General features: G+C 37.7%; 1 protein-coding gene across 4 annotated transcripts in view; it reads left to right on the plus strand.

The window, feature by feature from the left end:
• The first annotated feature begins 2,163 nt into the window (after positions 1-2,163).
• LOC106090029 (uncharacterized) overlaps positions 2,164-24,211 on the plus strand; it is a 176,420-nt gene continuing 154,372 nt past the window's right edge. Inside the window, exons 1-3 of one of the 4 annotated variants that reach the window (XM_013256069.2) lie at positions 2,164-2,346; positions 5,102-5,158; positions 5,343-5,667. The gene's annotated coding sequence lies outside the window, so the exon portion shown is untranslated. Of the gene's footprint in view, positions 2,375-2,688; positions 3,051-5,101; positions 5,159-5,342; positions 5,668-24,211 lie in introns of those variants that run through there. The other 3 variants (XM_013256071.2, XM_013256068.2, XM_013256070.2) reach the window with 3 other exon arrangements.

The raw sequence follows: 24,211 nt of genomic DNA on the forward strand, positions 1-24,211 counted from the left end.
TTCATTTACAGGTAATGGCAGTTGCCCAAGAACAAAATGTTGAGTACACTATCTGTCAAAATCAGTGATTAGTGCAACTCTGATTTTATGTATGTCACTAGTTCGCGCCATTTTTTGATGTTTGTGTGTGTTATGGTTCTTAACTATAATTCACACACAAAATCAAAACTTGACAGATAGTTTACTTCGCGAGAAAAAAATTTAATCAGCTGTTTACGGTACACTACCTGGTAATTACGTCATGGCTGGTGCTATATTCGATTTTCGCCGATCATTTCTTTTAGATAATAGATTTTGAAGCAAAAAGTGTAGAATATCAAAAAAGTAATCGCGAACAGTATGTGTTTTCAACAGAAAAACGAACAAAGCCAGTTATTATTCTAAACATAATATAAGGGAGAATGAGATGACAAAATTTGGGAAAATTTTCCTCAAACAAATAAAAGGGAGTTGGGATAAAAAAGTATGAATTTGAGTATATCTTGGACAAAACCGGAGCAACATGGTGATCTCAAGATATATTCTTTTAAAGGTAGTGGAAGTATTGCCACTACCTGCACAATCTGTCAAAATCATTAATTAGTGTAACTCTGATTTGTGTATGTTACTAGTGCTCGTCATTTTTCGTTGTTTGTGTGTGTGTTATCGTTTTTAATTATAACATACGCACAACCAAAACTTGTTGACAGATAGTGCACTTCGCGAGAAAAAATGTATCTCATGGTAATTATGTCGTGGGTGGTCTCATTTGTACAACAACCACAAATCATATGGTGCAATCCGTCATCTTGTCATCAAGCTGATCGACGTTATGCCATAACACGCAAAGAAATTTGTGTGCGTGTGCGTACATGAGCAGAGAATATGCGAGAAAGAAGATAACAACAAAGAGTCTGTAGGCAAAAACCTTACATCTTAATACCGTCAAACCTGGCATGGCCAGCTGTCGCGTGAGACTACCTTTTTAAATCCGCTTTGCCGAAGTATTAACAATTTTCTTCGACACTTGAACTAAAACAGCATAAAGAATCGTACTTTAGTTATACAGCTGCTATTGAAGGTTTTTGAATACGAAATGCTAAAGTGCTAAATGCTAAATATTCGCTAAAAGCGAATATAGTACAACCCTTAGTAGACAAAAGTTCATTCATTCGTGCAACAGGAAATACATTTTTTGTAAAAAAAAAAATCAAAAAGCCTTCACCCTAATAACAAGTCCTAAATTAAATACTTATTGGGGTCATGACTTTTATGCAACTTAGTTTCCTTGTATCACATTTTAATGAGTTTTTATTTAAGATTAGAGAAAATCTTAAATACAAGGCGATTCGATAAAAAAAACTCACTCACAAAACGAATTAAAAAATTAAATTTCAAAGCGGTTTGTGCGCGACCTCTATACCCACCGCCGAAGGATGGGGGTATATTAATTTTGTCAATCCATTTGCAACACATCGAAATATCCATTTCCGACCCTATAAAGTTTATATATATTCTTCATCGTCGTAAAAATCTAATGGTGATTTCGATTGCGCAAAAAAGTGGATATTTTTTCGACATGTTGCACTAAAGCTGAAATTTTGTGTTCGATTGACCAAAAAAAATTTAACCCCACCACCGGGTGTATTGCTCGTTTGTAATGGTGTGGACAAATTTTGCATTGGATAAATTTTGCATTTCTTACACCGTGTCAAGCCTACGGTGGAGAATGTCGCACTTAAAACCGTAAATTTATTTGACTGCCTGTATATGGCTTTCAACCTATGCTCGCTTTTATAACTGTAGTAGACATAATTTTAGCGCGATTTGTACAAAATTATGTTCTACATATCATTAAGTGTGAGTAAAAAGTAAACGTAACGTAAGAGTAAAAAGAGCGAACGTATTTGCTTTAAAGTAGTAGTTACAATTAATTCCTCTCAGTGTACTTCTTTCCACATTCATGAGAGTCCAAACAATGATCTGACGAACAACGCCATCAAAACAAAAGCGGAAAGCCCCCCAAAACAACAACACAGCCACTTGGCCATACAGAATAGACGAGCGCAGTCTCTGAGAGAGACATTTTATTCTCCCAAAGAGATGGGGAGAGTAGTATTAACGCAAATTGACACCACTAAACATAATAGCCACAAAGTAATAAGCAAGGCTGTATGGTTAACACGAACACAACACAAATCAGTTGAACGGAGTTTTTCAAATGGTCGAGACGTGCGAAAGGTGTGATTCTTCAAATTTTTTTAAACCGAGTTTAATGGGCCCATAACCGTAAATCGGGCAATCGGTGTATATGGACGGTCTGGCAGTCGGCAGATTTAATTGATTTTAAACGGTTTTTTTGCGGAGGTGCGCTATAACTAAGTCCCTATTATATGTATATTCCTATGCATTTTGTTTAACCACTATTTTGTTTAACTTATCAACTAATTTTCCGTAAAAAAAAACACTACGTACTGTATCGCTGATGAGTGCAGGCGACAGCAACGTCCGCATTGTGGCCGTTTGAATAATTGTTTGGCCGGAAACACAAACGCAGCAATAAAATGCTGCTGCAGTTAAAAAAAAGAACCCTATTTATGATTTAAATATAATTAAAAATAGTGTTGCGAGTTCATGGCAAAAAGTGACAAAAATAAGGGAAATAAAATGTAAATTATTTTAGAATTGTGAAAAACCAATACGAAAATTTTGTATCCACCTGTCTGCGATTGTGTGCGTGTTACCAAGAGATACGACGAAGTTAAAAAGGGAAAAAAATGTGAAATTGAAAAAAAGGGATGAGAATGTTGAGAATTCACAACAAAAGAACAAATGTGGGCTAACAGTGAAAATAAAGGATTTTGTGTTCTTTTAGCCATTCATTTGTGTGAGAAGTAAAAAGTAAAAAAAACAACAACAAACACTATGGGAGAATAGTAGCTGCAGTAGCAAGTGGTGTGCGTAGCGATGAAAACGGAAAAAGCGCCTTTCTTGTCAAGAAGGAAGTGGAAGTGGAAAGACCGATACGCCTGATGAAGACATTCATTTTGTCATTTCGTTACGCTCGGTGGGTGGGTGGCTCATTCATTGTTGTTGCTTATGTATCTATTTCTCCCATAAGTCGCTTCGGGTTACGGGGAGCCTGTGGTGTTAAATGGCGAATAGTTATCTGTCGTGTTTGTTGTTCGTTCGTTCCCATTTAAGGGTTGCAAATTTTCGCATTGACTTTTGAAGGAATACAAATGACCCTTTTAACAAGTTTCGCATCAAAAGTGCTCGTTCATGACTATGAATTTTCGATTTTGTGATTGTGGTGGCTGTTGTTGCTGTCCGTTTATCGAAACTGCAGTACAACTGCAGCGTTTAAGTTGCCCCAAGAGTTTACCGTCTGTGTTACAGGTGCCAAGGCAGAATACTTCACTCGCTATGTCTTGCCAATGTTGTAAATAAAAGTAGCCTTGGGCCGTTGTTGGGTATCCTAACAACGGATACGAAAATATCGGACACACACACACATACAAGAATGCTACATTTGCAGTATTGTGCAAAATAAGAGCAAAGTACTATGAACAGGAATTAATTTAAGCAGAGGCTGTAGGCTAATGCTTGCATCACAAAAAATATTCTAATTTCGACTTAATTTGGGATTAAAGGACTGTGGACTAAATGAACTCAGCTTTAGTTTTTACATCGAAAGTGCCTAGAGGACTTAATTTTTTCCGACTGGACTGAAATTTAGTATGCAAAGAATTCTTATGCCTTAAAATAGAAGTACCTCCTCAAAGTAGCCGCATAAAATGGCTCGTTTTGACTTCTTGATAGCAAAAAGGGGCTCCGTGTTTGAGACAGTGATACCTCGATCTTTTCGGATGACTCCAGAATTCACTAAATAAGCTAAAGCTAAGCGATCAGCTGACATACAACTTTTCTTGTTTTAGCAGTACTTGCATTGAGGATGTCAACTTGTTCTCTTTTTATATTCATTCTTTGTTTACGTTTTCTTCTACTTGAGGACATTTTCAATCGGCAGATTTGACATCCCGAATGATGTTCATGGGGCCTATCCACTTAATGCTTTCGCAAGTGACCTAACCTCATATTACTGAATCCTGGAATGCCTCCAAGGAGGAGTCGAGAAGATGATGAGGGGAATCGTTTGCCCACGTAGTTGAGGGTTTATTTTGATAGGCTCTAGGTCTTGAATTCGAGGACAAGGAGGACGAAATGCCTGGCGAAATGTATAGAATCCTTGAATAAAACACAGAGCACATCATATAATGCTGACTTCGGTGCCAGCAAACGATAACATTCCAAAAAATGTCAAAGGGGACCAACTTCACTCCCAAAAAACGACCAGGGCTGAAATCTGTCGAGTTACCAGGACTGTTTGGTTAGACATTGGCCAGAAGAGAACAAAATATATACAAAGTGGCATTTGGCAAGAAATTTCTGAATACGAAAACAGGAGTCATAACTGCAAACTGCGCACTAGGTGGTACACACGGAAATATCGCACAATTATTGCAGGAGTTGACTTCAAGGGGATTTGGAATGGAGCGTTCCTATCCGACCTGGAAGACCTTTCAAATGTTACTCTTAAAGGTCTCAAGTCGATATGGTTTCGACATCGTATACGAATATACTCTCTACATGCTTTCCCGTCTCATGGCCTAGGGAATTATAGTGGATTAAAACAGGTGTCTTGAGCTGGACTCAATTTCTTGGTTGAGAATCTATTCAATGTAACCTAAAAAAATCACAAATACCGTGGTGATAGATCCATAAAAAGGTATAGTTCTCACATAAACTGACTTAAGTCCTGATTATTAAGTTTATACATGGGTCAATTTTCATTCGAATAGGCAGAAATTTGGAATGCAAAGTATTCTAATGCGACAAACAAAAAACAGTCAAAGGTTTAGAGAGGCCTATGATTAGATATATGTAGATCCCCATATAAACCTATCTACTTACCTATTCGAAAGGTTTCATTTCAAATTTAAAAATGTTTTAACCGTTCTCTAATCTTAGATATCATTTAATTAGCAAACTTAGTATGGGTATTTACCCCAAATTTAAATGTCATTTCTTTCCTCCACTATCATTATTTTGATTCGTTTAGATTAAAAATCGTCATGGCTATTATTCTACTCAGCACTGTTAATGTCTGGGGAGCTTGGTGAGTTTAACAGAAAGAGAGAATGAGTGTTTGTGTGAGAAAAAATACTGTAAAGTACAAAACGAGAGGAGAGTGTGTCATAAAATGAAATTAATGAATTGTTCCTCCTGTCGAATAGAAAAAAAATCAATAAAACCAAAAGGATGAAATAAAATTCTTGTTTTTTGTTTTCTATATTTCGCAGCCCAAGAGCATAGACATAACAAAAATCACAACAAAATCTTATCGAGACAAATAAGTGAAATTGAATCCTTAAAACACAGATAACCATAATAACAAGGAAGAAATCCTAAAACAAGTGCCAAAACAAAAGGAAATATGCCATCGTAGAATCCAAAGAAATAACAACAAGAAAGTGTATACGTATGAGTTAACGCCCTCCACCACCGACAAAGTGGACCACTTCAAAATCTGCGAGTTGCTACTTAAACTGGATTAATCCACACCTACCTACAGAGTTGGAGATTTACATCTGCCCCTAGGTCTAATTGATACAAAGCGTCAAAAAGGTAAGTTTTGCAATCATTTAACCGTGACATTTATTTTTTTGTGTGTATATGTATAAACGAGGTAGAACACACCATAAATCGCCATAAACGCGTGTCACTCTGCTGAAAGCATGCAGCCATCTTCCATTTCCAGCTAATCAACGAATCGGGTAAGCAAAATGCGCTCTTGCAATGCAATTCTTGGCAACCATTACTTTCCGTTTGTAATCCAAACTTTGGGTCTTCCTTTTCCTTCCCTCGACACAATTATGTCTTCTCACAGCGATCTTATGTTTCAGGAACGCTTCGTTCCATGCCAACGAATTTCGCTTGCCGTTGCTTAAAATTTCTTTGTGGTTTTAATTGCATGATACTGTAAATATTATTTTTTTTTTTCAATCATGATGTAGGACTATATTTAGATAGTTTTCCATGGAACAAATGGAGATTAATGCACACCATGTCGCAAGATAACTTACGAGGGCGGTCCCAAAAGTAGCCGACCTGACATGTAGATAGTATTTTAAAATAAATACCTTATTTTGCGAAAAATGGCAACCCTTTGAAGAGTACGATTTAAACTTCAAGTCTCCACGGTGTTTAGTTATGTTTATTGGAGCACTGAAAAACAAACCATCTCAGTGAATTTGTTAATATGGAAAAAATTGATCACCGATATCTAGTACAACACTTTGATTTGAAAGGTCTCAGTCCAAATAATATAAAAACCGTGCTAGATGGCAGTCTGATCCTTCGTTACAACCATAAAATATTAGGTGGCTGACTTTATACAGGTATGAGCTGCCATTACACAGCTGCCTTTGCCGGACCTTACCGCTCCCTCCGTCAAAACCATCCCATCCCGTTAAAGAATCTCAGGAGATTTCCCAGAGGTACGTTTGCAAGATCACCCAGATCGCAAACAAACCGCCTCCCCAGAAAGTAGAGCCTGCATACCTTCAAACCCGGTGCTCGATAATGTCCTCCTCAACCTCATCAAGATAACTCTCATTCCTTGGATTCTCTTCATGTCTGGGAACCCATATCAACGTCGCATTGTGGACCCGGAGCCTGCCCAGTGACTCCAAACAATCCGCCATACACTTGGACCATACCGTTCACGAACCCAAGGGTTTAAGCGACGCTATATTGCCCACATAAATCCTGAATTTTGAGGGCGGTAATTCTCTTACCTTTATTTCTCTTGTAGCCACTGTAACGCCAAAGACCTCTGCCTGAAAAACCGTACACTCGTCCGGCAGTCTCAGAGACATACCGATTAGAGATGTGCACGTGAGTGATTTTGCACTCATGAGACAAAAATTCTAATAAGGCGCACCCACGCTCGACTCATTAAAAAAATTACAACACCGATTAGAGATGTGCACGTGAGTGATTTTGCACTCACGAGACAAAAATTCTACTTACGCACACCCACGCTCGACTCATTAAAAAATCACAACAAACGAAAAACTTGCGCGAAGCATGGTTGAAAAATATTTTATCATGAAGCGAATAAATTTTTTTTGCAAACGTCGGCGATAACTTGGTAGAAAGTAAACAGTATTCTGTTTATAGTGAGGAAAATGGCAAGAAAACTTATATTGGCAACCCACAAAACCATTATGTCTGCCATTGCCGGCATCGTCTTTATAGTCATCACCATAGAATGGGGGTATACTAACCTAATCACTCAGTTTGTAACATCTCGAAATATTCGTCTAAGCCCCCATAAAGAACATATATTGTTGGTCATCTTGTCGTTCTGAATACATGTCCTTCCATACGGCCGCTTGAAATTTGTCACAGATACTTAATATCAATGTAGGTCGTTGGAGATTGCAAATGGACCATATCGATTCAGATTTAGATATAGCTCCCATATAAACTGATCTCCAGGTTTGACTTCTTGAGCCCTTGGAAGCCGCAATTTTCATCCGATTTGACTGAAATTTTGCGCGTAGAGCTTTGTTATAACTTCCAACAACTGTTTCAACTACGGATCAAATCGGTCTATAACCTGATATTTCCGATTTGGCTGAAATTTTGGTCTTGGTGTACGTTTATGACTGTCAGCAACTGTCCTAAGTACTGTCCAAATCGATCAATAACCTGATATAGCTCCCATATAAACCGATCGCCCGATTTGACTTCCTTCCTGAGCCTTTACAAGCAGCTATTTTTGTCCGATTTGGCTGAAATTTTGCATGTTATTTTATGACTTCCAACAACTGTATAACTCTCATGTAAACCGGTTTCTCGATCGTCCTTGTTCGGTTCCTAGAAGCTATAATTTTTGCTGGTTTGACAGAAGTTTGGTATGCAGAATCCATTGTGGTGGGTTTCCAAGATTCGGACCGGCCGAACTTAGCACGCTTTTACTTGTTATTAGTTTAAATGGTTAGCTTTTCTTTATATATTTCCGAAAAAAATTAATATAGAAAACAATAAGTGCAGATAAAAAAACGTGATTGTTCCGCCAAGCCAAGAATGCGGCATATAGAGCAACTCTGTAATCAGTAGCAACGCCAGATGAAGGAGAGGTATCGGGAGAAAAGGAGAGGGGAGAAAAGTCTATTTCGCAGGAAGAAAAAGGAAATGGAAAGATGTGAGTGTGAGCGAATTGAGAAGTACAGGAGTCAGAATGAATTCCGCAAATTCTACCAAAGAATTAAACATCAAACCGATGGCTTTGGCACATCCTCCTGCAGAGACAAAGAAGGAAATCTGGTAACTGACACAGATATTATGCTGAGGATATGGAAAGAACATTTTACCCAACTGCTAGTGTCCGACGTTGGCGGCGAAGAGGATACCGCAGAACCAATCCCTGATGATGTTGTATGATGTTTACCACCTAGTCAGAATGAGGTCCAAGTAGCAGTGACCCGACTAAAGAACAACAAGGCAGCAGGAGCCGACGGGTTATCCGCTGAAATATTTAAGACCGAAGGCGACACGCTGATAAGGCGTATGCATCAGCTTATCTGCGCAATTTGGCTAGAAGAACGCATACCCGATGCTTGGAACCTCAGCATACTATGTCCCGTACACAAGAAAGGAGACAAGACGGAATGTGCCAACTACAGAGGAATAAGTCTCCTCCCCATCGCATACAAGATACTCTCGAGCGTACTGTGTGAAATATTAAAACCTAAAGTCAATGAGATAATTGGGCCCCATCAATGCGGCTTTAGACCAGGTAAATCAACCCTAGATCAGATATTCACACTGCGCCAAATCCTGGAAAAGATCCGAGAAGGACAAATCAACACCTACCATCTCTTTGTTGACTACAAAGCCGCCTTCGATACTCCTTTACGTTCCAAGGTATTTCAAGTCATGTCTGAGTTTGGCATCCCTGCAAAATTAATAAGACTCTGCGGGATGACACTTGCTGATACGCGTTCCTCAGTAAGAATAGGAAAGAAACTCTCCGAACCATTTGATACCAAACGAGGATTCAGACAAGGAGACAGCCTATCGTGTGATCTCTTTAATATTCTGCTGGAGAAGATTATACGAGATGCAGATGTGAATAGATATGGCACACTAATCACAAGAGAACACATGCTACTCGCCTATGCCGACGACATCGATATCATAGGTCGGTCACCGGAAGTAGTAACTGCAGCCTATGAAAGAATCCAAAGAGTCAGTGAAAATGGGTCTGGCAGTGAATGGAGGGAGATAAGACGAAATGAATGGTTTCAGCTCCCAAAAAGCCTTGCACAAGCGAGCAGATAAAGAAAATGGATAAAGTTGGGAACCACAACTTTGCGACAGTCAGTAACTTTATCTACTTTGGTCAGTCAGTAACTTTATCTACCAAAAGACCGATGGAAAGATCAAGTTGTGGGAGACCCCTCGAATCTTGGTGTCAGAGATTTTAGAATGAGCACAGAAGATCGAGGCGCTTGGAACGCTATGTCATAGCCAATTAAAGTATGTCATATGTCATAGCCAATTTAAGTAACATCTTTGTTTTGAAAAAAAAAAAAAAAAATAGATCTATGATAAAGTCTTAAAGTTCCAACGTATTTTGCAAAATAGGTCTTCTTGTCGAAAATTTCGTTTTTGGCTAATGAATAATTTTTGCATTCAGGTTTAGTTTCATCGATTTATTTTTTTTTGTTCTAAACTAAAACAAATAAAAGTGTGTTAAGTTCGGCCGGGCCGAATCTTGGGAACCCACCACCATGGATTCTGCTATAAATTTATACAAAGTGAATTTAGTTGAAGGGCATAATTTTATTTTCATACCAAACTTTTGTCAAAACAGCAAGAATTAAAGCTTCTAAGAACCGAACAAGGATGATCGAGAGACCGGTTTACATGGGAGCTATATCAGGTTATAGACTGATTTGAACCGTATTTGGCACGTATCATAACAAAACACAACATGAAAAATTTTAGCCAAATCGAACAAAAATTGCGGCTTGTAAAGGCTCAAGAAGTCAAATCGGCAGATCGATTGTGTGGGAGCTATATCAAGTTATTGGCCGATATGGACCATACTTGTCGTGGCTGTTAGAAGTCATAGAAAAATACCACCTCCAAAATGTCAGGCAAATCGAGTAAAATTGCGCCTTCCAGTGGCTCAGAGTGTCAAATTGAGTGATCGATTTATATGACAGCTATAACAGGTTATGAACCGATTTAGACTATACCATAGACCATAGTTGTTGAAAGTCATAACAAAACAACTAATGCAAAATTTCAGCCAAATCGGATAATAATTGCGGCCTCTAGAAGCTCAAGAAGTTAAGAACCAACATCGGTTTATATGTTAGCTATATGAGGTTATAAATTCATTGAAACAGTTATTAGAAGTCATTCCTCAACGATATGTGCAAAATTTCAGCCAAATCGGGTAAGAATTGCGGCCTCTAGATGCTCAAGAAGTCTAATCGGGAGATCGGTTTATAAGGCAGCTTTATCAGGTTATGAACCGACATCAACCATACTTAGCACAGTTGTTAGAAGTGGTACCAAAACACCACGTGAAAATTTCAGCAAAATCGGATAATAATTGCGCCCTCTAGAGGCTCAACAAGTCAAGACCCAAAATCGGTTTATATGACAGTTATATCAAAACATAAACCGATTAGGCCCATTTGCTATTTCAACCGACTTACACTAACAAGAAGTATTTTATGCAAAGTTTAAAGCGCCTTGTTTTACTGCTTCAAAAGTTAGCGTACTTTCGACAGTCGACAGAGGGACGGACATGGCTAGATCGACTTAAAAAGTTTACAGACGATCAAGAATATATATATGCGTTATGGGGTCTTAGACGCATATTTCGAGATGTTATAAACGGAATGACGAAATCGGTATACCCCCATCCTTTGGTGGAGGGTGTAAAAATGGCTCGGCGGAAAATATATTGATCAGTAATGAAGAGGTGGAAATTGGCTTTTTTAAGAAGCTAGACAGTTTTTACTGCAAGCAGGGTGTAGAAGCTATTGAAATCGCTGGAAAAGAGTGTCGATCTAAAATGAGGTTATGTTGAGAAGTAAAGAAATTATTTCGCAAATTTGTTGCGTTTTCTTTGTTAGGTCGGCTACTACTTTTGGGACAGCCCTAGTAAATATAACCTTTTCCGAAAAGAACACTCATTATACACCCTAAAAAATAGTTCATTAGACATAAAAAAATATTTGCCAAGAAAACTTCTTTTGGAAACAAAATTTGAGACTTTGTTTGCTATAAAATACAAGAATTAAATACATCCAAGTGATGAATACAATAGGGGCAAATCCTTGCAAAATTGTAATAGCTAACCAAACCTGAACTGGCATTTCTAGACCTGTGTCTAATTTGAATGTGGTCGAATAAATATTGCGACAGACCGCCGTATACTTTTTTGAGTCGATCAAAATGTGGCAAATTTATGACTAACGTACAAAAATGGAGGGAAATGTTACACAGTAACTATATAAGTTACTGTACCAAAAATATTTTAGATGTTTTATTTTTTTGCGTGTAGATGCTATGGAAAATCTGCACAACTTAAGACTTCTCAACAAAAAGCTTGCTGAATTTTCAGCAGCTTTGTAAGGGAAGTTTAAGCTACTTGCTGCTGTGCTATAGTCACTGTTGAAATGACGAGGCATTGCCCCACTTGAACGCGTTTCCACTATGTATGTAATTCACCGCTCCAATAAACGATTATTTTGTTCGGTTGTTCTGTTAGCAGTCAGCTGTGGTACTATTTACCAACAGAACCTAAATTTCCTATTATTTAACTCATATTTCTCCAAAGTGTTGAAACTTTACCCCGAATTTACAGAGTTACAATAGCAATTTCCACAGACACCACGGCTAGCTAACATACATAGCCTACAAATGCGAGTCATGCAAATGATTTTTTTGTGTGTTTCTCGTCATTCGATGCAGCGCCTTAACACACGATGTACAGACATTACCCTCACAATGTATTGCGGTGTCATCGTCACTCCAGCCTACAACATCATCATCCTCACTATCAACACCATTGCCATAAACCATCATTGCCAGCAATAAAACAAGCTACCATGGAAACGATTGCAGCAGCAGTGATGGGTGAAGTGATGACCCCATTCTTGCCGGTTGAACTGCACATGCATATGAGTTGACAAATTATTTTCAGCTTAAAATTTTTTGGTTGGCCTGAAGTTTGGTAGGTTGAAATTTTTTTTTATAAATGTTTGGGGCATTCATTTGGCAGTTTTGGTGTAAAACATTTGCTCAAGAAGTCTAATCGGGAGATCGGTTTATAAGGCAGCTTTATCGAGTTATGAACCGACATCAACCATACTTAGCACAGTTGTTAGAAGTGGTACCAAAACAGCCAAATCGGAGGAGTAACTAACTTTCGGAGGTGTTAAGCAAGGCACTTGAAATTTTGCACAAATACTTCTTATTAGTGTAGGTCAGTTGGGATTGTAAATGGGCCAAATCGGTTTATGTTTTGATATAACTGTCATATAAACCGATTTTGGGTCTTGACTTCTTGAGCTTCTAGAGGGCGCTTATCCGATTTGGTTGAAATTTTGCACATGGTGTTCTAAGTATAGTTCATATCGGTTCATAACATGATATAGCTGAACTTTTAGAATGCGAGATTCTTATCCAATTTGGTTGAAATTTTTAACATGTCGTTTTGGTATGACTTCCTACAACTGTGCCATATAAACCGATATCCCGATTAGATTTCTTGGGCTTCTAGATGGCACAATTCTTATCCAATTTGGTTGAAATTTTGCATATGTCGTTTTGGTATGAATTCCAACCACTGTTCCAAGTACTGTCAAAATCGGTTGATCAGCTAGTATTGCTGCCACATAAATCGATCTCCCAATTTGACTTTCTGAACCTCTGGAGGGCACAATTTTTACTCGAAATGCCCGAAATTTTCGAGGCATTTCGACTTCTAACAGACATGACAAGAACGGTCCATATCTGTCAATAACTTAATATAGCTCATATATATATTGTATATATGAAAAAATCGTTCAAACCCAACAAATGCTATCCATGGTGGAGGCTATATAGGATTCGGCCCGGCCGAACTTAGCGTGGCTGGGTTTATATTTTACTTGTTTTACCATATAATTTGGATCATACGTTAATACTTATTTTATGAAAAGTTTGTGAAAGAGGTGGATTAAAGTCCAACATCGCTCGATGCTAGAGTAAGGAAAACTAGAAAAACTATTTTGCAAAATCATGTGCGACTGATGTCACTAACATAACCATGCGTTGTTTTAAACAATAGTTTTGTTCGCATACTTTTCCAGTAAAAATTTGCAGGAGAATAAGAGCCAATTAAAATTTGCCAGTAAAAGTACGCGAACAATTTTCAGTAAAAATTTGCCGAACAACAGCTGATTTTTCTTTGATTTGTTTTTATTTGCTTGCCCTGTTTAGAGGAAGAAGTTCTATACAAGTAGTTTAAAATTTCATTCATGTGATTAATTCGGATGATCGATCTATATGACAGCTCACTGTTTCAAATTTCATATCACTGTTTCAAATTTCAAATCAAACCAAAATAGGAGAATAAATGCGCCTTTTATGGTGAAGATTGGGCTCTATGGCAGCTATACCGAAATATAGCCCGATCTCAATCACACATAACATGGGTGTCTAACTAACAGCTCCCTTTACAAATTTCGGCTAAATCGGGTAAAAATACGCCATCAATATCTAAACATGATCCGATCTCGACCATGCTCATCACATATATGGAGGACCTAATACAACTCACGGGGAGGCCACCACATGTCCAGATATGACGCTGAACGCCTGGGTTCGAATTGAGGTTAGAACAACAGAAAAAAAATTTCAGCGGTGGTTATCCCCTCTAATGCTGGCGACATTTGTAAGGTACTTTGTCATGTAAAAACTTTTCCCCAAAGAGGTGTCGCTCTGCGGCACGCTGTTCGGACTCGGAGGCCCCTTATCGTTGAGGTTAAACTTGAATCGGACATCACTCGGTGATATGTGAGAAGTTTGCCCCTGTCCCTTAATGGAATGTTCATGGGCAAATATCCAATTGCAATACAATTTCAGCAAACCATATTTGATGTGTATATCGAGCGATCTAGAAAATTTAAGAAAAATTGGGATAATAAATGCGCCATACTAGTGCAACTCATTGTTCCAATTCAGCCAATTTGGGCAATAAATGCGGCAGTTGTAGGTTTAAGAAACTAAATCGGGCTATCTGGGAGCTATATCCAAATCGTATCCGATTTGGCACGTTCAAGAACTTAACCTGCGTATGGAAAATATATGGGAATGGATATGTCTTTGTGTTGCAAACCGAATGACAAAATTAATATATCCTCCATCCTATGGTGGTGAGTATACAAAAGCATAGACTTTAAACGCGATATGGCCATTTTCCCCTAAGGGCGATTTGTGGGAAATACCTTTCCTTTTATAATGACTCATAGTCTTTTACTGCTGTATTTATTACAAATATTCATAAGCCAATGTGTGAGTATTCAATAAGTTAACAGTTTGCATTGATTGTAACGAACGATCGGCCCTCACTCTGTGTAACATTTGCAACTGAACTCTCTCCTTACATATGTATATGAATGTTTCATACATATATATATATATATATATATGTTCTGAGCTCTCTCCTCAAACTTTTTTAACATCATTTTCAACTTGTACTGTTATCTGTCGACTCTTTCGCTAATATGTATGAGTGTTGTGAGCGAAAGGAACAGGTTTTATGTATATATTTCCCCGCTTGTTGTTGCTGTTGCCCATGTGATACTTCAACACAACATTAAGAGTCACGAAGGTGACTTGATGGGGTCACAATTAAGTGCTGGTTGTAATGAAGGAATGTTGTAGACAACCACAAGGTGGTAAATATTTCCTGTTTGGCTTTCCGGAGGAATGCTTAAACGCCAATGGTATTGCCTTTGGATATTATTTAGAAAAAATTTCAAAAGAACCCAAATCTTTTGTTTGGCATACAAATCCTGAGACAGAAAGAAAAGAAGACATATTTCTTCCTTGGGACAATAGGAAAGCGTTTCGACAATAGATACCCAGTAAACAGACACAAAGACATTTTGTATCTTTTCATTTAAGTGTCAGACAGAAAGCGTAGCTGCTATTGTTGGGAATGCTCAGTGTTGCCAGTATTTTTTTGTCCCTTGTCCTCGAATTTCGAAATCTTTGTCCCCAAAAATCCCCAACTACGAGTGAATTTCCCCAAAAAAGTCCTCAAACAATTTTGAATTGCTGTTTTTCAAAGTAAAACCAAAATTTGTGATCTGTATTAATATTTGTATATTAGAATTCAATTCCTGGACAACACATGCGTCAACCAGCGTAAAACCCAATAAGCATGCGTGTCACTTGAAGGCACGGATATAGAATGTTTGAAGAGTAAACAAGTAAAAGCGTGCTAAGTTCGGCCGGGCCGAATCTTATATACCCTCCACCATGGATCGCATTTGTCGAGTTCTTTCCCCGGCATCTCTTCTTAGGCAAAAAAGGATATAAGAAAAGAGTTGCTCTGCTATTAGAGCGATATCAAGATATGGTCCAGTTCGGACCTCAATTAAATTATATGTTGGAGACCTGTGTAAAATTTCACCCAATTCGTATAAGAATTGCGCCCATTGGGGGCTCACGAAGTAAAATAGAGAGAACGATTTATATGGGATCTGTATCGGGCTATAGACCGATTCAGACCATAATAAACACGTTTGTTGTTGGTCATGAGAGGATCCGTCGTACAAAATTTCAGGCATATCGGATAATAATTGCGACCTCTAGGGGTCTAGGAGTCAAGATCCCAGATCGGTTTACATGGCAGCTATATCAGGTTATGAACCGATTTTAACCTTATTTGACCCAGTTGTTCAAAGTAAGAATAAAATACGTCATGCAAAATTTCAGCCAAATCGGATAGGAATTGAGCCCTCTAGAAGCTCAAGAAGTAAAATCCCCAGATCTGTTTATATGACAGCTATATCAGGTTATGAACCGATTTGAACCACACTTGGCACAGTTGTTGGATATCATAACGAAATATTTCGTGCAAAAATTCATTCAAATCGGATAAGAATTGTGCCCTCTAGAGGCTCAAGAAATCAAGACCCAAGATCGGTTTATATGACAGCTATATCAGGTTATAGACCATTCTTGGCATATTTGTTGGATATCATAACAAAACATGTCGTGCAAAATTTCATTCCAATCGGATAAGAATTGCGCCCTCTAGAGGCTCAAGAAGTCAAGACCCAAGATCGGTTTATATGACAGCTATATCAGGTTATGGACCGATTTGAACCATACTTGGCACAGTTGTTAAATATCATAACAAAACACGTCGTGCAAAATTTCATTTCAATCGGATAAGAATTGCGCACTCTAGAGGCTCAAGAAGTCAAGACCCAAGATCGGTTTATATGGCAGCTATATCAGGTTATGAACCGATTTGAACCACACTTGGCATAGTTACTGGATATCATAACAAAACATGTCGTGCCAAATTTTATTCCAATCGGATAAGAATTGCGCACTCTAGAGGCTCAAGAAATCAAGACCCAAGATCGGTTTATATGGCAGCTATATCAAAACATGGACCGATATGGCCCATTTACAATACCAACCGACCTACACTAATAAGAAATATTTGTGCAAAATTTCGAGCGGCTAGCTTTACTCCTTCGGAAGTTAGCGTGCTTTCGACAGACGGACGGACGGACGGACATGGCTAGATCGACATAAAATGCCGCGACAATCAAGAATATATATACTTTATGGGGTCTCAGACGAATATTTCGAGAAGTTACAAACAGAATGACGAAATTAGTATACCCTCCATCTTATGGTGGAGGGTATAAAAATGGATAACGGTATAAGGTCTGTTTTTAAGCATTATGTATTATATGCAAGTTAGTAGCACAGGAGTGATGCCGAGTGCCAAGCTGGATGGGATTGATAGTTTTCGATATCATACAATAGAAGGCGATGCAAGGCACCACTTTATTGAACAAAAAACAGGGACGAAAAGGTATCCTGAGCGGGTAACTTTTTTCCGCTCCGGTCCCCCGCTCCTTTAGATTTAAACTATTTTTTTAATTTTCTTCATTTACACATCGTCGTAGAACAAGTCACATACTAAATTTGTCAGAACATTTACTACATGAAGCCATTTTCAACTCCGACATTCATGATCGCCGTCTATATCGGACTTTATCTTTATAAAACGCCCCTAAAAATTGATCTACCCCAATGATTTATTAAGCATTTATATGACGTAATTGTTATCCGATTTGGTTGAAATTTCGCAAACTGGTTACTTTTATGACCTTCTTGTCAAGTATTATTATTTATTATCCTATTATTATTATTATTTATTATCCTATTATTATTATTATTTACTATCCTATTTTATTATAAACCTTGTATATGTATACAAATGTCCACGCATAGTATATTCGGTTCAGGTGCCGAGAAGTCTTATACAAGTAACAGTTTCAAATTTCAGAGAAATCATGTTATAAATAAGGACTTTATGGTTTGTGATCATAGATCGGTCCATTTGGCAGTTTTATGCAAATATGGTAATTTTCAGCGAAATTGGGAAATACGACTTTTTATGAGATTAACATCCTAAATCGGCATATCGGGCCATATGGCAACTATATCTAAATGTAGTCCAATCTGGACCATGTTCAGTTCGGAGAACAAAAGGCCAAGACCAAATCACTGTCTAAAATTTCAGCGAAATCGCTTAACAATAACAACTATACTATATCCTAACAATTTCCGACCTGGACCATATTCGGTTTGGATGTCGACGGTCATAATAGAACTCACTGTTCCAAATTTTATCGAAACCTGGTAATATTTGATCTTAAAACCCTTAATAGGCACATTGGTCCATGAGCTTACTATATCTAAAAACAGTCTGATCTGGACCATACATGTTCTGTATATCGATAGTCCAAATAAAACTCACTGTTCTTAATTTCAATAAAATCGAGTGGTAAGCGCGCCTGTTATGGGCAGATCCAATATTGGTAGCTCGGTCTATATGGCAGCTGTATCTAATCATGGCCCGATATGGGCCATATTCCGTTCAGTTGTCGAGGGACCCAGTGCAACTCGCGGTCTAAAATTTCAGCAAAATTGGATAATAAAAGCGGTTTTTGGAGCTTAATACCCTAAACCAGGAGATCGGTCTACATGGCAGCTATATCTAAGTATAGTTCGATTTGGCTCATTCATAAACTTAACCTACGTATAGACAAAATTCGAATCTGTGCGAAATTTTAGCTCAATATCGCAATTTTTTAATGCCATAGCGTGATTACAACAGACGGACGGACAGACACAAAATATCGTTAAATCTATTTAGAATTTAACGATGATTCAGAATATACATTTATACTTTGTGGGACAGAAATTGATATTTCGTTGTGTTGCAAACGGAATGGTTAAATGAGTATACCCCTAACCATATGGTGGCGGGTATAAAATTCAATGGAGTTTGTTGCTTGATCCTTTTTAGTTTCTGCCTATAGAGAGAAACCTTGCAAAGAACTTGGCTAATGCGATCAATGATGGTATATAAGATTCGGCCCGACCGAACTTAGCTCGTTTTTACTTGTTTTGACTTTAAGCCGAAACCTTTTAATATTGGTTTAAAATTGGTTCTCTAATATGTTTTCGATAACGATTTTACGAAAGATAACTCTTAAGTTATGTAGTGTTAGATCAATAATTTTAAATTGTTGCTCCAATTCGCCAAAATAACAAGTTCTTTAACAAAAAAAAAAAAAAAAAAATGTGTATTTAAAAGGTTTTTGTTTTGCCGGAGCGGAGCGGATTTTGAGATTGGAAACCACACCGCTCCGGGTTTTAAAAATGACGCTCCCGCTCTGACAAAATTAGTCATGCTCCGCTCCATTGACAAAACCCCTCATTGGTGCAATTGCTGTGTTTTATTTTAGTCCTATCCAGTGCCAGGTTGATGTTTCCGATAGAGTTTCAGTGGAAAGTTGTCCTGAATTGTTATCGATATCATTTGATAACAGATAAAAATAACGTATCTATTTGATTTGCATATAATGAACTAAAATAAAACACACCAAGCATGACTTGTTGTAAATTGTTGCGATTTATGTTATCTACATGTTTATCAAAAATTACAATAAAACGTAGTAAGGCAAAATTTTGAAATTAAAATTCCTCCCCGAATAAATCCCCCATTTTTGTTTCGAATCCCCAACACATCCACAAGTCGAAAATTTTGTCCCCATTTTCAAAAATAAATCCTCGATTTGGGGAGAAATCCCCAATACTGGCAACACTGGGAAAGCTTGCAGTAGAGAGGAGATCGTGAATGAGAAGTGGTCTTATCACGCGTGAGTCAGATAAAATAGAGAATTGGCATAAGACACCCTAGTGATAAGGCTGCTATCTTCATGAGCAAGTGTCTCGCCCAAACGGTTTTCAAATTTGCCATTTACTTACTCCCATTACTTTTAAGTTTTTAGAGCACACAGCAAGGCGACTACTGGCTTAGGCATATGTCTATAGTAGCATGGGACGGAATAATATCCGCACCCTCTTCTCATCCTAACCTAACCTACACCCATGGAAGTGATTTGAGAGGTAATCCTCAGTATAACGCCAGAGTATCAGGAGGTACATGCGATTTCTCTGCTTTTATTTTGTTTCTCAATACAAGCCTCTTTGAAGCTGAGGTACCATGTCCGCTGAATGCCAGTTCGTATCCAGGCTAGAATATGAAGCACGGTATATTTTCGTCCGGCTCTTCTCCAGCATCCTATTAATAGGAGCTGCTTTATCACTGGGCTAAAACTTGAGAGTACTCATTATCGACCCATTTTCATTAATGGAAAATAATTAATAATTAACTTTGTGAACTTTTGGTGAGAGTTTTTAACACGTCGTGAGCTGTGCATGAGCGTAGTCACTTCAAACGCGTGAAATCTAACGAAATATCGCTCATATGCCCATCTCCTCCCTGCAGCATATTTTCCCTTTGTGTCAACATAATTTTTGTTGCACTCCCGGAAAGTTGCCCAGACAACATTTCATTGTTCCTTCCTTCGTTGAGGAGATGCTGAACGTTTGCTTGTTTGTCTTCCTAATGTTCTGCTGCTACCGGGTGCTGCTGCAATTTCTTCCTTGTGTCTACTCTGAAAAACAAACAAAAATTTCTGAATCACGTTCCATGGGTAGTTTGACGTATGTATATGGCCATACCAAGCACTTAAAACGCATGCATTGTAGATATTTGTTGCCATTGGGTACTGACTACCAACTCGGCTTTCAATCATCCAACATGGGGAACAATACCTTTTTTCTGTTGTTTTTGTTTTGTATTTAGCTCAAGATGTGGGTCTTTTATTTTGGTGTTAAGAGGGCTTTGACTTGGCGTTGTCTGCAGTGCGTGGGGTGCACATTTGAAGTTAAATGACTTCTGTTGTAGCTCCCAACATTTGAACAAACAGTGAGGGCTATGACAATTTCTTTGTTTCAAACACAGCAGTGAAGTGAAGTTCTGTTTTTGAAATTGAAACGTAAATTCATTGAAATGGGCACATAAAATGATAATGAATTTAAAAGAAAAACAATAAATTTATTAAAAAAAAAATTCTGTCCAAAATGGCATTTCATAGATTTAATTTTCGTGAAATTTTAAAAAGTTAAAATTTGATTTTTATGCAACATTTCCCTGATGTAAGATTTTCGTAGAATATTCAGTTTAGTCCAGACTTGCACATTTTTATACCCTCCACCATAGGATGGGGTATACTTATTTCGTCATTCTGTTTGTAACACCTTGGAATATGCGTCTGAGACCCCATAAAGTATATATATTCTTGATCGACATGTCATTTTAAGTCGATCTAGCCATGTCCGTCCGTCCGTCTGTCTGTCGAAAGCTCGATAACTTTCGAAGGAGTAAAGCTAGCCGCTTGAAATTTTGCACAAATACTTTTTATAAGTGTAGGTGGGTTGGGATTGTAAATGGGCTAAATCGGTCTATATTTTGATATAGCGACCATATAAACCGATCTTGGGTCATGACTTCTTGAGCCTCTAGAGGGCGCAATTCTCGTCCGATTTGACTGAAATTTTGCACGTAGTGTTTTGGTGTAGCTGTCATATAAACCAATCTGGGATCTTGACTTCTTGAGCCTCTAGAGGGCGCAATTCTCATCCGATTTGGAAGGAATTTTGTACAACGGCTTCTCTCATGACCTTCAACATAAGTGTCTTATATGGTCTGAATCGATCAATGATATGGCTCCCTATAAACCGATCTCCCGATTTTGCTTCTTGAGCCAAATTCTTATCCGAATGAACTGAAATATTACACAATGACTTCTTCAATATTCAGCATTCATTTATGGTCCGAATCGGACTATAACTTTATATAGCTCCAATAGCATTGCAAATTGCAAATTTCAAATTTTGCCCATGAACATTCCACTAAGGAACAGGGGCAAACTTCTCACATATCAATGAGTGCAGTCCGATTCAAGTTTTAAGCTCTATGATAAGGGGCCTCCTTTTTATAGCCGAGTCCGAACGGCGTGTCGCAATGCGACACCTTTTTGGAGAGGAGTTCTACTGGCATAGTACCTCACAAATGTTGCTAGCATTAGGAGGGGAAAACCACCGCTGACAATTTTTTCTTTTGGTCTCGCCAGGATTCGAACCCAGGCGTTCAGCGTCATAGGCGGACATGCTAACCTCTGCGCTACCGTGGCCTCCTCCAATAGCATAACAGTTCTTATTCAAAATTCTTTGTTAGTCTAAAAAGAGATACCGCGCAAAGAACTCGACTAATGCGATCCATGGTGGAGGGTATATAAGATTTATTTAAATTTTTATCATTATCATAGAAAATTTGTTTGAAGATCATTCTTATTAATTTGGTTTCTATCAGTCGACGTTGAGATAATTTGCTCGACTCCTACTCCGGCCAGAATAGACAAAAATGTTTCAACAAAAAACAAATTCACTTTCAAGTTTGTTGCCTATTAGGGCGAAGATAATCAAATTTTACAATTTTTGTTTGTTTCTCTTTCGAGACGAGCTCAATGATCCGAGATTTTCTTTGCAAATGGAAAAGGATAGCCAGAGATAGCGACACACACCAACCACTATGGGACGCGTTTCGGAAAAAAACAAATTGTTATATTTAAAAAAATAAATTCATTAAAATTTAGTCTTTAGAAAAAATTTATTCAAAATCTTGTCTTTAGAAAAAATTTCATTAAAATTTTGTCTTAAAATGTTGCAATATAAATTTAAGCTGTAGAAAATTTTCATGAAACATTGTCTTAAGAAACAAGTAAAAGCGTGCTAAGTTCGGCCGGGCCGAATCTTACATACCCTCCACCATGGATCGCATTTGCCGAGTTCTTCTCCCGGCATCTCTTCTTAGGCAAAAAGGGATATAAGAAAAGATTTGCTCTGCTATTGTTATATTATTACATGTTGGAGACCTGTGTAAAATGTCAGCCAATTCGAATAAGAATTGCGCCCTTTGGAGGCTCAAGAAGTAAAATAGAGAGATCGATTTATATGGGAGCTGTATCGGGCTATAGACCGATTCAGATCATAATAAACACGTATGTTGATGGTCATGAGATCTGTAGTACATAATTTCAGGCAAATCGGATAAGAATTGCGCACTCTAGAGGCTCAAGAAGTCAAGATCCAAGATCGGTTTATATGGCAGCTATATCAGGTTATGAACCGATTTAAACCATACTTGGCAAAGTTGTTGGATATCATAACAAAACACGTCGTGCAAAATTTCATTCTGATCGGATAAGAATTGCGCCCTCTAGAGGCTCAAGAAGTCAAGACCCAAGATCGGTTTATATGGCAGCTATATCAGGTTATGGACCGATTTGAACTATACTTGGCAAAGTTGTTGGATATCATAAACAAACACGTCGTGCAAAATTTCATTCCAATCGGATAAGAATTGCGCACTCTAGAGGCTCAAGAAGTCAAGACCCAAGATCGGTTTATATGACAGCTATATCAGGTTGTGGACCAATTTGAACCATACTTGGCAAAGTTGTTGGATATCACAACAAAACACGTCGTTCAAAATTTAATTCTAATCGGATAAGAATTGCGCACTCTAGAGGCTCTAGAGGCTTAAGAAGTCAAGACCCAAGATCGGTTTATATGGCAGCTATATCAAAACATGGACCGATATGGCCCATTTACAATACCAACCGACCTACTCTAATAAGAAGTATTTGTGCAAAATTTCAAGCGGCTAGCTTTACTCCTTCGGAAGTTAGCGTGCTTTCGACAGACAGACGGACGGACGGACAGGCGGACGGACATGGCTAGATCGACATAAAATGTCGCGACGATCAAGAATATATATACTTTATGGGGTCTCAGACGAATATTTCGAGTAGTTACAAACAGAATGACGATATTAGTATACCCCCCATCTTATGGGGGAGGGTATAAAAAATTATTGAAATTTTGCTGTTTTAAAAAATGTCATTGAAATTATGTCATGAGAAACAACTTTATTGTTTAAAAAAAATTTTTTTCTAATTGTGTTTTCATATAAAACTTGATTGAAGTTTTGTCTTTAAAAAAATTTTAGTTAAAAGTTTGTATGTGGCAACATTTTATTGCAATTTTTTCTTTAGAAAAATTTCACTGAAATTTTGTCTTTAGGGAAAAATTGATCGACATTTTTTTCTTTGGAAAAAAATTGACAGACTTTTTGTCTTTGGATAAAAATTTATTTGAATTTAGTCTTTAGAAAACATCTCATAGAAATTTTGTCTTTAAAGGAGTTTTCATCGAATTTTATCTTTAGAAATAATCTTTTTGAAAGTTTCCCTTTAGACAAATTTTGGAAAAATAGAGATTTTTTTTTTTCAATTTTGTCTTTTAAAAACGTTTGATTGAAAAATTCTACATAAAAATTTTACAAAAATTTTGTCCTAAGAAAACACTTCACTGAAATTGTGTATGGTTTTGGAAAAAAAATATTAAAATTTTATGT

This window comes from Stomoxys calcitrans, chromosome 4 (genome assembly GCF_963082655.1).
Source record: "Stomoxys calcitrans chromosome 4, idStoCalc2.1, whole genome shotgun sequence".
NCBI classification, from domain to species: domain Eukaryota; kingdom Metazoa; phylum Arthropoda; class Insecta; order Diptera; family Muscidae; genus Stomoxys; species Stomoxys calcitrans.